General features: G+C 42.8%; 1 long non-coding RNA gene across 1 annotated transcript; it reads left to right on the top strand.

The window, feature by feature from the left end:
* The first annotated feature begins 10,318 nt into the window (after positions 1–10,318).
* LOC106734280 (uncharacterized) lies at positions 10,319–11,910 on the top strand. The gene is made up of 3 exons (XR_001369965.2): positions 10,319–10,380; positions 10,579–10,683; positions 11,559–11,910. It is a non-coding gene; the product is annotated as an uncharacterized LOC106734280 (long non-coding RNA).
* Positions 11,911–15,952: the final 4,042 nt, after the last annotated feature.

Here is a 15,952-nt window from a genome sequence, read left to right as displayed (position 1 = left end):
AGATAGACACACTTAAAAAGAATCAAATAGATTTTCTGGAAATAAAGAATATGATGCATGAAATCAAAGCCTTCCTCAAAAGTACCAATGGCACGTTAGACCACAGAGAAGAAAAACTCTCTGACCTTGAAGACAAAACCTTTAATTTAGTGCAAGCAATCAAAAAAGAATAGAAGAAAAGCCATTAAAAATGAAGACAATACACGGAAATTTTAGACACCATCAAATGGCTAAATATCCACATAATAGGTATACCAGAAGATGAAGAGACAGGTAAAGGCATAGAAAACATCTTTCATAATATATTAGCTGAAAACTTTCCAAATTTAGAAAGGCATATGGACATCCAACAGCTACAAAGGACATTGAATAGATATAACATATGAAGATCCTCTTCAAGGCATATTATAGCCAAACCGGTAAAAATGAAAGACAAAGACAATGTTCAACAGCAAGAGAAAAACACTAAGTTACTTACAAAGTGTACCCCATTAGACTAACATCAGATCTCTCAACTGAAACAGTGCAGGCAAGGAGAATGGGAAGAAAGAAAAGCTGAAAGAAAAGCAATTTCAGCCAAGAGTACTATCTCTGGCAAGATCATCTTTCAAATGGGAAGGAGAAATAAAATCATTTCCAGATAGACAAATGCTGAAAGTATTCACCAAAACAAAATTGGTTCTTCAGAAAATACTTATGGACTACCACCCCAGGAAAACTAGAGGGAGATAAATAGAGAACATTAAACAACTAGAATAAAAGGATAAGTCTACACATATTGACAATAACATTCAATGTTGGTACTAAATTTCCCAACTATGGATTCAACTATTTTACACATGAACAGGTTTAAATACAAATTCACCAATTATATGATAGACAATTGTCTCTATAGGTTTCCATGTATATATTTATTATAACCATTACTCACTATATAAAACTAGATAATATGGGCCAGCAGGTGGCATGGTGTTTAAGGCACTGGACTCCTACCTGCCTGATCATGGTTAAAGTACTGGACCAGGAGGTTTGAAAATCACACTGGGCATGTGTGTATGTGCCCAAAATCCCAAGAAGAAAATGGAGAATAAGTGATTGCAGTGTGGCCACCCCTCCCTGAGGAGTAATTTCTCACTTTCTTTTTTCTCCTTCTCTCTCTCTCTTGCTTGCTCTCTCTCTCTGTCTCTGGCAAGCACATATGCCCTATGCCAAAAACCTTCAAATAAATAAATTAAATAAAATAAAACTAGATAACAGAGGAAAAGTCTAAAATGTTACAAGTAGCTGAATCTCTTTGGACTAAATTTTAAAAAGGCTAAAAGACTTTGTAAAGTCTAAAAATCACCAAATCATTGGCCTTACCTTGTTCTCACTTTTATTTTTATTTATATTTATTTATTTATTTAGAGAGGTTTTTGCCATAGGGCGCATGCACTCACCCAAAAGAGAGACAGAAAGCGAGAACTCACCCCCAGGGAGGCTGGTCATGCCACAATCCTTTCTCCTCCATTCTCCTCATGGGATCTTAGGCACACACACATGCGCCCGGTGTGAATTTAAGCCACAGGGTCCAAAACTTGAACTGTGGTTGACTACATGGGAGTCCAGTAACATAGTTATGACACCAACTGCTAGTCCCAAGAAAAACATTTTTAAATTTCTTTCTTTGTTCGTAACTTTTGCCATCTGACTTTACCATCTCTCTCAAGCAGTAGAGTATATTTCTCTGCCTCTCGTCAAGTCTTACCTAGGTTAGTTGAGCTCCAGCTAGTTTGCAGGTACACGAGTAGTTATCAAGGATTCTTGCTTAAAACCACTGCAAGAAAACAAAACAGTGTTGCAGTGTGTTTTAACTTGAAGTCTTTCATGACTTTAAGAGAAACACATTGCAACAAAAATTTTTAAAGTTTTGCCAGAGGGTACATGTGGTTGCCAGAGAGAGACACAGAGGGAGAGAAAGTGAGAAAGCGCCCCAATGGGGAGTGGTCACATCACATCCCTGTTCCTTTATTCTCCTTCCTTTTGGGATTTTGGGCATGTGTGCACACATGGTCGGTGTGTTTCTCAAGCTGCCATGTCCAGGACTAGAACTGTACAGTTGGCTATGGGGGATCCAGCCACCTCAACCACCATGCCACTGGCTGGCCCCACACTTCAAATTTTAAAAGTCTCCATAATGCCTATGCACATTTTAAACAATATCAACGCTAACATACTAAGGCTAATAAAACATACATGCACAAGAGGACTTCAAACAGTTTGTGGGAAAATAGAATTAAAAGGACCAGCAGTTAGTGTAATGGCTATGTCGCTGGATTCCCGTGTAGTCGACTGCAGTTCGCGTCCCAGACCCGGTGGCTTAAAACTCACGGCGGGTGCATGTGCCTGTGTGCCCAGGATCCTAAGAGGAGAATGGAGGAGAAGGAATTGTGGCGTGGCCAACCCCTCTGGGGGGTGATTTCTCGCTTTCTGTCTATGTCTCTCTCTGTCTGGCGAGCACATGCGTCCCCTAGTGGAAACCTCTTCAAAAAAAGGAAGAAAAAAATTAAAAAAAAAAAAGAAAAATAGAATTAAAGTATGAGTTTGGATGCCAAAACATATTGAAATCCATCCTTTTTTTTTTTAGTAATGTGCATTTTCTGTGAACTTTTTGAAGACCCCCTCTTATTACCCCAACTTAGAAATAAATATTACCCAAGTTTTTTTTTTACATTCCTTTTCCAGAGCTAATTATGACCTTGAGTTCGTTGATCAGCTTTTTTCCCTTTTCATATAGTTTTATCAACTTTATAGTGTATCCCTAAAAAATAAATGTTATTGCTTAGTACTTACTTTAAAATTTTACTGTAAAGTTAAAAATATGCACTTGACTTGGTCCAAAGTTAGGTTTTTGAGGTTCAAGCATGTTGACTGAACTATTTTTTTTCCCTTTTCTGATACATTTTTGCCTATCTTTGCTTTTTTTATTGAGTACACTTTATGATTTTTTAAAAATTTATTCATCCATTTCCTCTGTAAATGACAGAGATTGAGAGGGAGAGAAAGAGACATAGAGAGAGAGGAAAAGAGAGAGAGAAGCATCTCCAAAAGATTCTCAATGGTACAATCCACGCCCAGCATTAGCCAGCCTGGAAAATAGGCATTTACACATCCAGCATGCTCGGGGTGTTGCTCCACACACCAACTCGGAAATCGTGGTTCAAATCCTGGACCCGGAGGCTTGAAGATCACACTGGGCAGTGAAGTTTGCACAGACTGGGAAACCACAAGTGATTTTAATTTGAAGTAGACATGATTTAGGTGATGAAGGACAAATACCAACTATTCTCACTCATTGATGGAAACTAAAAGATTTGATTGCACAGAGATGAAGAGTGAAATGGTGGGTACCAGGAACTGGGAAGTGGAGGGAGATGGTAGAACAGGGAGAACTTGCTGAACAGACACATGCATGCAGGTAGACAAGTGGAAAGAGTTCCAGAGTACCAGAGCATGGTAGAGTAACTACACTGGGTTGACAGTTTGGAGTACACTTCAAAGTAGCTAGAGGAAGTATTTGTATTATTTAAAATGTGCAGGGGCCATCAGTGACGTAATGGTTAAGGTGCTGGACTCCCATTTGGCTAAATGTAATTTATGTCCTGGACCCAACAGCTTGAAAATTATGCGGGGTTTGTGTGTGTGCGTGTCCCCAAAATCCTGGGAGGAGAGCGGAGGAGAAGGGATTGTGGGTGTGTGTAGGGTGGTCATTTCTTGCTTTCCCTCTCATTGTCTTTCTCTGTCTCTCTCCTCTCCAGCAAGTGCACATGTCCCATGCCAAAGACCTTAAAATAAAATAATAAAATAAAATGTACAAGCCAACAATATGCCGTACCTAATCCAGAAATACCTACCAACCCAGGTGGCCTGAGCTCTGTGACCAGCCTTGTTTAGGGACACAGGGCACAAGCTTTGAGCACCATTTGAAAGGGATTCAATTCCGTAGACATCTTTCACCCTTTCCCTCTCATTGTCTTTCTCTGTCTCTCTCCTCTCCAGCAAGTGCACATGTCCCATGCCAAAGACCTTAAAATAAAATAATAAAATAAAATGTACAAGCCAACAATATGCCGTACCTAATCCAGAAATACCTACCAACCCAGGTGGCCTGAGCTCTGTGACCAGCCTTGTTTAGGGACACAGGGCACAAGCTTTGAGCACCATTTGAAAGGGATTCAATTCCGTAGACATCTTTCACCCCAAACACACACACACATGCATGCACACACACACACACACATACACGCCAAACACAGGAATGATGAGGTGAATGTTCTTCTCACTTCACCCTGTTCTTTCTCCGTGGGAGGCTGTCACACGTGTGTTATTTGAATGTGTGATTGCTGCCTTTCCTATGTCACCCATGAATCTCACCACAACTATTAGCTGCTGTTTTGAATTTCTTTTATGCCTGCCCCAGCATCCAGCCGAGTCTGGCTATGCACTTGTTCGGAGCTCGTTGTAAAGCTTGTCAAATGCACGTGCGGGTCCTTGTCTCTTTACGGAGGGAAGTTTGACCAATGTTATTGGAAGCTTGTCTCATACATGAGAGACTTCCAGAAGCCTGTGGAAAAATAATGCTGAAGTCTGAGTTTATCCTGACATAAACGTTTTTCAAATCCACGCATAGTTTCTTTTTCAGAATATGCATTTTCATGAACATTGCAAAGACCCCAGCGATAGTCATCTTTACTCTAAAAAGTTCCTCTTCAGTGAAATCGACGCCTCTTCTGTAACTGCTAACCTCTTTCTTCCACTTTGTCCTTTGTGAATACGTTCAGTAGTTGACTGGCAATTTTCTGACTTAGAAACATGTGTTTAGATACCAAAATGACGTTAACACGGCTCCTTCGCACTTCTCTCTTCCAGGTTAAGCAAGCTTATTCTCCCAGGGGTGAAGAAATACATTTCCGGGGAAAGCAAGGTGTGCACTAACTAAAGCCTTTTTTTTCTGACGGTTCTCTGTAACTGAATGAGTTGATGGAAAGCTTTTAACAAGACCCGCCGTTCTGGCTGACACCCCCCGCCCCTGTGCGTCACTGATCCCTGGGCACGACGTCTCAGCTCACCCAGGCCCAGGACGCAACTGCTGCCGCTCTGTGGTCAGCCCTTCACCAGAGCGGCGTCCCCCTTCCGTGAAATCCGTGCAACACGACACCACGCCAGAACGGGGCTCACCACTGCAACTTCCTGCCTTCCTGCCAGGCTCGCATCTGTGCAGTCCCCAGGGGCTGGTCACACGTCTGGCCCCGAGTGCTCCTGTCCAGAAAAACAAGGAACTTGGCCAGACACAGGCTGAAGAAAGAGCCTGCACTTGTGCCCGTGTGAGGCCTTGCCCGGTCACGTATCCCGCGGTGGCTCATCAGCGAGTATTTGAGCAATGCTGGCAACACCATGTGGGCCCGCAGCGGCGGCTGATGTGCACAGACATGGGTCGAAACGCAGCCAGGAGGCTTCCCTGGGTGAAAAGATGGTCCGTTGACTGTTCACGTAACCAGTTGATGGATCACCAGCAAGAATTGACCTGGCTCCTAAAGTGGCGCACTTCGAGCGTGGTTCTGAGAGGACTATGAAGAAAGAGGCCCGCCCTGCCTTCTGGAGGACACCTGCCAAGCAATAGATGTCTGAACGTAGCTTATTCAGGGATGTGACAAATATCCATTCAACACCAACCGTCTGCCTGTGTAGGCATTCGGGGTACAGCAGAGACAAAAACAGAGGTGGTCCCATTGATTCTAAGTGTGCATAAACCCATTTCTTTTTCTTTTTCTTTTTTAACTTGCCAAAGGGTATGTGCACTCACCCGAGAGAGAGAGAGAGAGAGAGAGAGAGAGAGAGAGAGAGAAGAGAGAAAGTGAGAAAGACCACTCATGGGGGATGGTCATCCCGTAATCCCTTCTCCATTTCTCCTCTGGGGACTTTGGCCGTGCACACACACCTGGAGTCTCTCAAGCTGCCGGCTCGAGACTCCAACCATGTAGTCAGTCGTGGAGTGGGGATCCAGCCCCCTCAACCACCACACTGCTAGTTGGCCCCAAATCCATTTTGACTGATGGAATTAGTTTTTTTTTAAACTTATTTTATTTTCATTGTCAGAGGTTGTGCATACTCTCCAGAAAGAAAGAGACAGAGAGAGAGAGGGAGAGGGAGCAAGCATCCCCCAATGGTCCTCTGTTTCTCCATCCTTTCAGGGTCTGGGGCGTGCACACATGCATACATGCCTTTGTGGTTGGGATTCTGTGTAGTCAGCCATGTGGAACCAGGTAAGCTATGGGTTTTTAAATGCCCCAAGGGAGGCTGTCATTTACAGAAATCTGTGAGTATTTGTGTAAAAAGAAGAAAAAGAAATAGACCCTCAGCCTGCCGGTGTGGGTCACTATGGGGTCTGATGGCAGCAGCAGTGCTGGGCAGTGGCCAGTTGGTGACCAAAACTGGGTGTTAAGGAGGTTGTGGGGGTGAGCCGAAGTCCCATGGGATCTCGCTTTCAAAATCACATACTCCAAAGTCAGATTAGTGAGAATTTTAATAAACAATTGAACGTCAAGTGCTAGGACCTTTTGGGGCCCTGTGTGACCACTCTGGTCCACACACATAAAGCCAGCTCTGTACAGAGCTATTAGCGTGCATGTTCAGGGACAATACCCTTCTTCCTACCTCCTAATGGGGCACGAGAGGAGGTATGTTGAAAGTGCACAGTTCAGTAGGGTAAGCATCCCTTATCCCCAAGTGTTCACAATCAGAAGCACTTAAGATTTCAGATATTTTTCTGCATCTGAGATATTTGCATATATATCATGAGACATCTGAGGGACAGGACCCAAGTCTAAACACAAAATTCATTTATATTTCAAATACATCTTATAGTGCAAAGGTAATTGTACATAACATGTTTAATACTTTTGTGCATGAACCCCTCTGTGGGGGAATCTGGGCCTGCTTATTGCAAACAATGAGGGGCTCAGAGAATCTTTTTGTCCCTTGGGAATGCTGAATAAGCTGTGCTCCTGCATTTTGGCTGCAACTTATCATGTACAGTCAGGCATGGAAGTTACCACTTGTGATGTCTTGTCGATGCTCAGAAGGTTTGGATTTTGAAGCATTTTGGATGGGAGATCTTTGCATTGAGGATCCTCAACCTATGTGTTTATGTAGAGCTCGGCCCTACTTCAGTCCGGTCTTTCACATCCAGTACCGTGTTGGCATCCCATGAATCACATGTCTGTGTAAGGGGCTCTATGCCCAATAGTGGCTATTCCTTTCCCCTATTTTTTAAAAAGAATTATTTTATTTAACTTTATTTATTTATTTAAATTTGACCAGATAGGGACAGAGAGAGAGAGAGAGAGAGAGAAAGTGAGAAAGCAAGCCGCCAGGTCCAGGACTTGAACCATGGTCGGCCATGTGGGAGTCCAACGCCCTTAACCACCACACCACCTGCTGGCCCCTCCTTTCCCCTATTTTATGGAACCATGGTCTAAGGAGCCAAAACACATTCTTTTATAAAGGGATCACACAGCAGATAGACCGCAGGAAAGCTTTAGGGCTGGCCTTGCCCACTAATCACTGGAATACTCCTTGTGTGTTACAAGAAAACTCCCCGAAGAGTTTAAAAACTTTTCCTTGAACGTTTCTTGGTCTGGGGATGGAGAATATAATGTAGTGGTTGATGAGACCTGAATTTGTAAAAAGATCTACTGCTTCCTAGATGTGTGACCTTGTGCGAGTTACGTAAATAAGCGTCTTTGTTGCCCATAGTGTGGGTGTGATGATAACAGTACTTCCTCAAAGCTTTCCTGGAGAATAGAACATGGGTGCAGAGACCCCCTCGCTCTGTCAGTAAACGTGAATTATTAGGTCATAGAGAAAGTCATGATGTCTTTTTCTATGCAAAAATGCATCATGTCTTTTTGAACGACCCCATATTACTACTTCTAACATAAAGAGCAATGTTTAGGTTCACGCAAGAGACTTACCGAGTAATAGGTAATTGAGGCTGGTTGCTTTCTCAGGGTCCAAAGTAAATGAAAGACCACATCTGGTGAGCTGCTAGAGATTCGTGTCTTTAGATTGGTCTCATGCACTCAAAACTCTCCATTCTTCTCCATGTCTTCGGCAAGGGCAGGGGGAAACACAGCAGGAACCGTAGCAACACATTTAATATCACACTGGCACCCCACTGAAACCTTGACTCTCTACTTTCACAGAAGGCACTGGAAATGTCACAAATAGAAATGTCAGCACTGGAAATATCACGAATTCTGAACATTGCATGATACTACTCTGAACTGAATTTGTTCACTCGCCTGTTTGTGTACACCTCCTTCTCTTAGTCTTTGAAGTCTGCAAATGAAAGTGGACTGTGGACCAGCGGGTGGTATGTTGATGAAGGCTTACATCCTGGTTGAAGTCCCAGACCTGGTGGCTTGAAAAACACACTGAGCACATATGTGTGCATGCCCAAAATCCTGAAAGGAGAATGGAGAAGGGATTGTGGTGTGGCCACTCTCCCTGATTGTGGTGAAGGGAGTTGCTTTCTTACTTTCTCTCTCTCTCTCTCTCATCTCTCTCTTTCTAGTGAACACACAGCCCTATAACAAATTAAAAAGAAAAAAAATTAAGAGGACTGTGTAGAAAGTAGAATTGTAGTTTAGGAACAGCTGCTTCTTGGTCAAGTCATATAAGAACCTATTTTGTACACTGGACTCTCTAAGGATTCTCATACACTGATTTCAGGATTACATGTTCCTGATTCTAGGACTACCTTTGAAAAAATAGTCACCACAGATTATCAACCACAGAAGAAAACACTGCACAGAAAAGTCTAATGGGTTTCATTAATTAGACAGGAGTTACCAAAACAGACCGTGGTCAATGTCTGGACAAATATGTGATGCCATCTAGTGCCGAGTTTTTGAAATGCAGGCACCTTGTGCTCATCCAGGTCTCAATGGCCCATACAGCCCTGGAAAGGTGAGGAACATAAGAAGCCACCTCGACCAAAGCCATGCAAAGCCTGTGCTGAACACCCTTCTAGACTGGAAGGCTTTGGAGACCTCATAAAGAATAGCCTCTGATCAACCCAGGCAGATGAGCGTCCATGATAATCTTAACTGGAAGTCTTTGTTTTGAGTTTTATATGATACCATTAAAATATAGACCCTTGGGGCCACCAGGTATCATGGCGATTATGGCACTGGACTCCCACATGGACAACCATGCTTTGTTTGAATCCCAGACCTGGCAGCTTGAAAATCAAGCCGGGCATATGTGCATGCATGCCCAAAATCCTGAGAGAAGGAATTGCAGTGTGGTCATCACCCCTCGGGGGGTGATTTCTCACTTTTTCTCTCTATGTCTCTCTCCAGTGAGCACACATACCCTATGGCAAAAATCTGGGGGGAAAAAGAAAGAAATGAAAGGAAAAAAGAAAGCCTATCTCCTAAAAAGATGGACCCTTAGCTAACATATTTCTGTTCTGAGATGGGTTAAGGTGATTATTAACCTTGAATATCCTAATCTCTACCCCAAACGCTCTTTAGGAAGTGGATGTATGAGAAGATAGTAGAGGGTGAAAAGCCAAAATCAACTTTTCTTACCCACATTTTCAATGTACAGATAACGAAAAAGAATTAGCCTTCAATGCCTAACTCTGTTCTACATGGCAGGGAGATTGGTCTTATCATTGGCCTTTGAGTTAAGAAGACATTGTAGATTTTCACTCGTTTTGTTAACATTTTCAATGTACAGATAACGAAAAAGAATTAGCCTTCAATGCCTAACTCTGTTCTACATGGCAGGGAGATTGGTCTTATCATTGGCCTTTGAGTTAAGACATTGTAGATTTTCACTTGTTTTGTTATTCATTCATTTATTCAACACACACATGTCCTTGACATTGGATAAGGACAGTGAATGGGACAGCAGAGTCCTTGCTGCCATGGAACTTTGCCAATAGATCTGTTTTTGCAAAGGGTGGGTTATGAAATCATATAGTGAGTTGCAATGGGCATTGAAAAGAAACAAAATAGTACAGGACACACAGCATGGCTTAGCCCAGGTACATGACGAAATAGCATAATGTTCAACCCCAGGAAGATGGGGCCTACAGAAGGTAACAGTGAAATAGACTTACTTTTGGCACAGAGGATGGACTCAGTGTACTGGGTCATGTGTGAGGGACAGAACTCAGATGAGTGAGCAGAGGCAGGTCCAATCAGGAACAGTGATGTGACTGCCCAATGGGAGGCCTAGGGGTCAAAACAAAGTGGGTGTTTTCTTCATGGTCTTATTGATAAAAGCTACTGGTTTGCAGCAATTACTAAGAGTAAAGATGATGCAAAGGTACTCTGAATTTAGCAATTTGTATTATTAAATAAACTTATAGAAAGCCAGTTTCCCAAAACCTCTGGCTTTTCTATTTTCTCCATAAAATCTGCTTTTATTTGTTCTATTTTTTTCTACCCTTCTGTTCAAGCAAAGTATCATGACTTCGCTTTCCTTGCTGACCTTTGACTTACTTATTTTCTCTGTTCCCAGTAGAGCCTGTTCCCCAAACTGTGTGACGTTGAGGAGTCCAGCCTGGCAGGTGGTGATGTGTCTTGCACTACCTCGCATGACAACAGCTAAGGAGACCAACCATTCTCTGTATGTATGAATCAGGAAGAGCAGGAACTCAACAAGCTGTGTCACTGTTGAACAGTTAGGAAGAACATTTTAATAATGAGCTTGGAGGGCTCACCTCTTTGTTACAAAGCAGATGTTCAGTACAGGTTGTTCCATGAAGGTTTAGCAAAAGGCCATGTGACCTAATTGAAGGGCATGGGGCATTGGAGGGCACAGCCTTGTTTCTGGCTAGGTAACCTTTGGCAAGTAATTCTTTCTGTACCTCAGTTGCCTTGCCTATGAAATGAAGATTATAATTACCTTAGAGTAGTGTCGGAGACGTTAGAAATTATAATGGAAGCACTTGGAACACAGTAGACACTCTGTTATTCTGTGAAATGTCAGATTCAGTCTTTTTATTACTATTAGATGGGAATAACTACAAAGATCATGTTGTGTCCTAGACAGGAAGGCTGAGACAGAGCAAATAAAGCAAAGGGATTTATTTGGGACCAGGTTAGGACAACCACCCAGGTACCACAAAATCCTTGTTGCCTTAAATACTGAGTGCTGAGGTTTTATAGATTTCAGGATCTTTTTTTTTAATTTATTTATTCATTCATTTTAATTTGACCAGAGAGAGAGCCACCGAGAGAGAGAGAAAGTGAGAAAGGAAGCCACCAGGTCCAAGACTCAAACCATGATCGGCCAGGTGGGAGTGTCCAGCGCTTTAACCACCATGCCACCTGCTGGTTCCCGTCAGGATCTTTTTAAAGACAAATATCATAGATTAGAGGTGGGGAGAGGGTAGTAAGGAGTACCGCATGGATTGAGTAAATTATTATTTTTTTGATTTCCAAGTTTTTTAGTAGTTTTATTTAAATTTACTTGTTTTTCTTCTTCTTTTTTACATTTAGTCATTGTACAGCTTTACAATATACAACATGAATTTTCTCAGCGTGAATACGTGACATATTAGTCCAGTCAAAGATATTATCATCCTCATCATCAACAGATAATTTTCCATTTTTTTTTGTGGGGGAGATGGCTTTCAAGATGTTTATTCTTTTGTAATTGACTAAATTCTATGATAAAAGGAGCAAGATGACATCGTGGTCACCTGGAGTCACTTTGCTTAGTCTCAGCAGAGTGTGAAGACAGTCCGACACACTGTTGTAACGGAAATGCTTTGAAGATTATGATTAATAGATGTGACTGATGGGAGGTACAGGAGGAATGTCTTTGGGCAATAAAGATGCTCATAAAATAATAAAGGTCAACGAGTCTAAGTAGCATCTTGAGCTAATTTAGGTGGATGTTCCTTCGAAAGCCTCAAGATGTGCATACATTTTATTTCTTTATAGTGCTGACGCAAATAGATTGCAATCTTCCAGTTTTAGGAAATTTCTTGGTTAAACCAAACCATGTTGAGTCTACCAGCTTCCTTAAGTTTCAGGTTGTTGATGCGATATTTGAGTGACTCCATTTTGGTCTTGTTTGTCAGAGCCTAGAGAAGGAGCTTAATCCAAAACGATGCCCTCCTATAATTGTTATCTATTGTGGTTAAACTAAGCTTTCACAAGGTGCAGATTTTAAACAGGAAAACTGTGAGTTGAGTATCTGAGCAGGGTCACAGCTAGTTAGTAATCCCGGTTGGCTACAACACTCTCACTTCAAAGCTATTTTATTCCTAATAATAACAACAACCCAACAACATTTCTGGAAGTCTTACTATGTGCTGGCCACAGGCCTGTATGCTTTGAGCCTCACAACAAGGTTCAGAAGTTGGGCTTAGTCTATGGTTGGATGCACAGACGCGTGGGACAAGCGCCCAGGCTCCCTCAACCAGGAAGAACAAGCGGGGATGGAACTCAGGCAGCCTGACTCCAGCCCACTCTGCACTGCACCTGGTTGAGAGCAGTGTATTTGGAAGCTCGAGGAGTGGAAAAAGGTGTTCCTTTGTGAGAAATGACCATCAAATGTGAGACAACTTAAAAGTTTAAATGATAGCTAACTGGTAGTACGAGGATCTGCAAAGAAACCTTGACCCTCAAAGAAATGTGATGCATGAGAGAGCTCATTTTCCCCAGTTGTTTCTGTGGTCATCAGTTGGGTGATCTGCAGGTCCTAAGGTCTATAGAATTATTATTAAGGAAAGATTGTACTTAAATTCAGTGCTGCTTTGCACGGGGCTTCCTGTCACAGCCAAGCAAGAGTTTAAGCTTGTCACGGTTGTGTTTCAAAAAGCTCAGTACTTGCTGTATGAATGAGAGCCTCCTAGAGGGTGTATTCAAGGTTTGCTGACGGCTCAGCCGCTGTAGTGATGCACCGTGGTCCTAACTAATTGGGAGGCTGGGCAGGTAGATGGTGCTGGGGCAAGACCTTGTCAAAAATAGCTGTCTTTTTTCTCTCTTTCTCTCATGCTGTCTTGAGTGAGTGTGCACTCTACTTCTCTCACTTAAAAAAAAAATGCTGTAAAGACAATCTTTTTTTTTTTTTTTTAATAAAACAGGAAACTTTGGAGTTCAGCCCTTCCGTTCTGGCAGCCTCCTCTTCTCAGAAAGTTCCTCCAGATACACGTATCATTGGGAATCTCCTGTTTCTAAAAAGGGCGTCTGCATTTCCTGATTTCATGTTTCTGGTTTTGAAGGGGTGATTCTGCATGACTCCCAGACTTGCCCTTCTAATGATACAAGCTAATAGTGTAATTTGTATTGCTATTTAGTGCTTTCTAAGGGGCAGAGGTGGGTTATCCTCTCTATTTAACATGGAAGAAAACCAAAGCATGGAGTTCTAAACGTGTCCTGGGACATCAACCAGAAAGTGGCAGGCTGAGAGTTGAACCCGGGTAGCGTGCCTCCAGAATCCACACTCCTAGCAACTGGTTTTGCAACCCATTCTAAGCAGACACTGAGCCTGATCTGGGGCACAGGTCATCACCTGTCAACATGAGCTGATGAACACGGTGTGAGTGGCATAGTGGAGAATGAGTAAGTCGCCATTCCTGCCCATCAGCACAGCAACACCTTATTGAGCACTCACTCACCAAGTGCCAGGCTTTTACCTCCTCACAACGATCACATGGAGCGGTGGGTGTTCTCATCCCCATTTTTCAGATGGTGACTGAAACTAGTAGAGGTTAGGCAACTGGCCGGTGGTCACGCAGCTGGTAGGAGTGAATGCAGGTCACATGCCCAGCTGTCATTGATGACCAATGTCAGATTCTTTCTGCTGTGGTGTGCCTATTAATTTACAGGCGACAACAAATGTGGACACACCTAGACTTACCTGGTTGTTTCCTCTTCAACCTTCAAGGACTGTTGGAATAAACTTCTAAGCAGTCAGTTGAAAACATAGAATTTCTGTCTAGAAAACAAAGTTTTCTGTCCAGTATTTATATCTTCCATACCCTGAAATTGTTGGGGTCTGTCTACTTTTTCCAGACTGGTTAAGCAGAGTATCTAGGCCAAGCTGGTTTGAAATATTTCTTACCCACTTTGGGTGGTAAGCTTGCTCCAATGGATTTGTTGTGTTCAGGTTCTTCACATTAAACATTGTTTATATATAAATTATACACACACACACACACACACACACACACACATGCTAGAGGGTGTGTGTTCACTAGAGAGAGGAAGAAAGCACCCCTCAATGGAATGTGACCACATCTTTTTCCTCCATTATTCCTTTCCATCAGGATTTTTTTTTTAATTTGCTATAGGGTGTATGCATTTGTGAGAGAGAGACAAAAAAGAGATAAAGAGGGAGAAAGTGAGAAATCACCTGGCGTTGAGGAATGGCCACAATCCCATCTCCTCCATCCACCTCTCAGGACTTTGAGCATACAGGACTTCCTAGCATGCTCCTAGGATTATTTTCAAGCCACTGAGTCTGGGATAGAAATGAGCAGTCAGCCATGTTGGATTCAGTCGTCTTAACTTCCGTGCCACTGCTGGCCCACTATCAAAATTTTGGGCATGGGAACCAGCAGTTAGCATAATGGCTATGTCGCTGGACTCCCACATAGTCGACCACGGTTTGCGTCCTGGACCTTGTGGCTTAAAACTCACGCCGGGCGCGTGTGCGTGCATGTCCAGGATCCCAAGAGGAGAATGGAGGAGAAGGAATTGTGGTGTGTCCATCCCCCCTAGGGGGTGATTTCTCGCTTTCTGTCTCTCTCTGTCTGTCTCGTAAGCACATGTGCCCTATACAAAAACCTCTAAAAAAATTTGGGGGGGAGCATGTGTGTACATTTGCTGAGTGTGTTTTTCAAGAAAGCCACCAGGGCTGGGGTTCAAACCATAGTTGGCTATGTAGCATCAGGCTCCCTTCACACAGTGCTTAGCTACTGTGCTATGGGGCTAGCCCAGTCCTTGGTATCTCTTGCTGGTCTGCTTTCTCATTGCCGGACAGTGTAGATGACACAGAGCTGAAAACTCTATTGAGCTTCCAGGTCAAGATGCAGAGAAAGGACAGCTTCAGGCTAGGGAAACTTTGACCAGGTAGCTCACACAAAGGGGCAAAGAAAGCAAACACAAAATGAAATTTAAATTCTTATCATTATAAAAAGTCAGGCAGAACAGAATGCAGGAAATAGAAGTAGGCTTTCCTCCTTTGACCTCAGTTATTCTTCCGGAAAGACAGGGCTATCCACAGTGCCCTGGGTGAGCTTCCAGAAATTCAAATAGATTTTAAAGCTGAATATTGTAATGGACATCACATTTCGTAGGGGCATGTTTGGAGAAAGGCCCTTAGGATGTAGAGACATGTTCTAAGCAAACATTACCTGTCGCTTTAAGCTATAACAAAACCTTACAGCTTGTCCTTTCCTTAACCTTTACTGCAGGCAGAGGAAAGGGTAACATTTTCCAGGGGCCCTTCACAAATACATCTAACAAAATTCAGAAAACATCCTAACCCCAATTAACAAAGTCCAACCCCTACTCTGCCTCTGTGAGATCCTATAGCCTTATCAACACCCCTCCCCACACCTACAGCTAAGCTTCTCTTCACTGAGTAAAAGGTTTATTAAAATTTCTCTTTAATATGAATGTAACCAAGAGATACGCCTAGCCCAATATGTCTAAACCCTTATAAATTTGTTACCTGTTTCCTATTGTCTATAACACATGAACTTATCTCTAACATGTCATGAAATACATATATGTAGTGTTGCTTTGCCCTGTAAATTAAGGTGCTCAGTGTGCCTGGGCAACACCGGTTGCTCAGACTACGTGGGCTCGCACTGCCTATGTCCACCACTCCTCTGTTTCTTGGTCTCTTTCTTTCTACTTCCTCATAAATCAAGCTA

This window comes from Tupaia chinensis, unplaced genomic scaffold (assembly GCF_000334495.1).
Source record: "Tupaia chinensis unplaced genomic scaffold, TupChi_1.0 Scaffold000001_1, whole genome shotgun sequence".
Classification (NCBI taxonomy): domain Eukaryota; kingdom Metazoa; phylum Chordata; class Mammalia; order Scandentia; family Tupaiidae; genus Tupaia; species Tupaia belangeri.
This window is presented reverse-complemented; position numbering and strand designations above follow the sequence as displayed.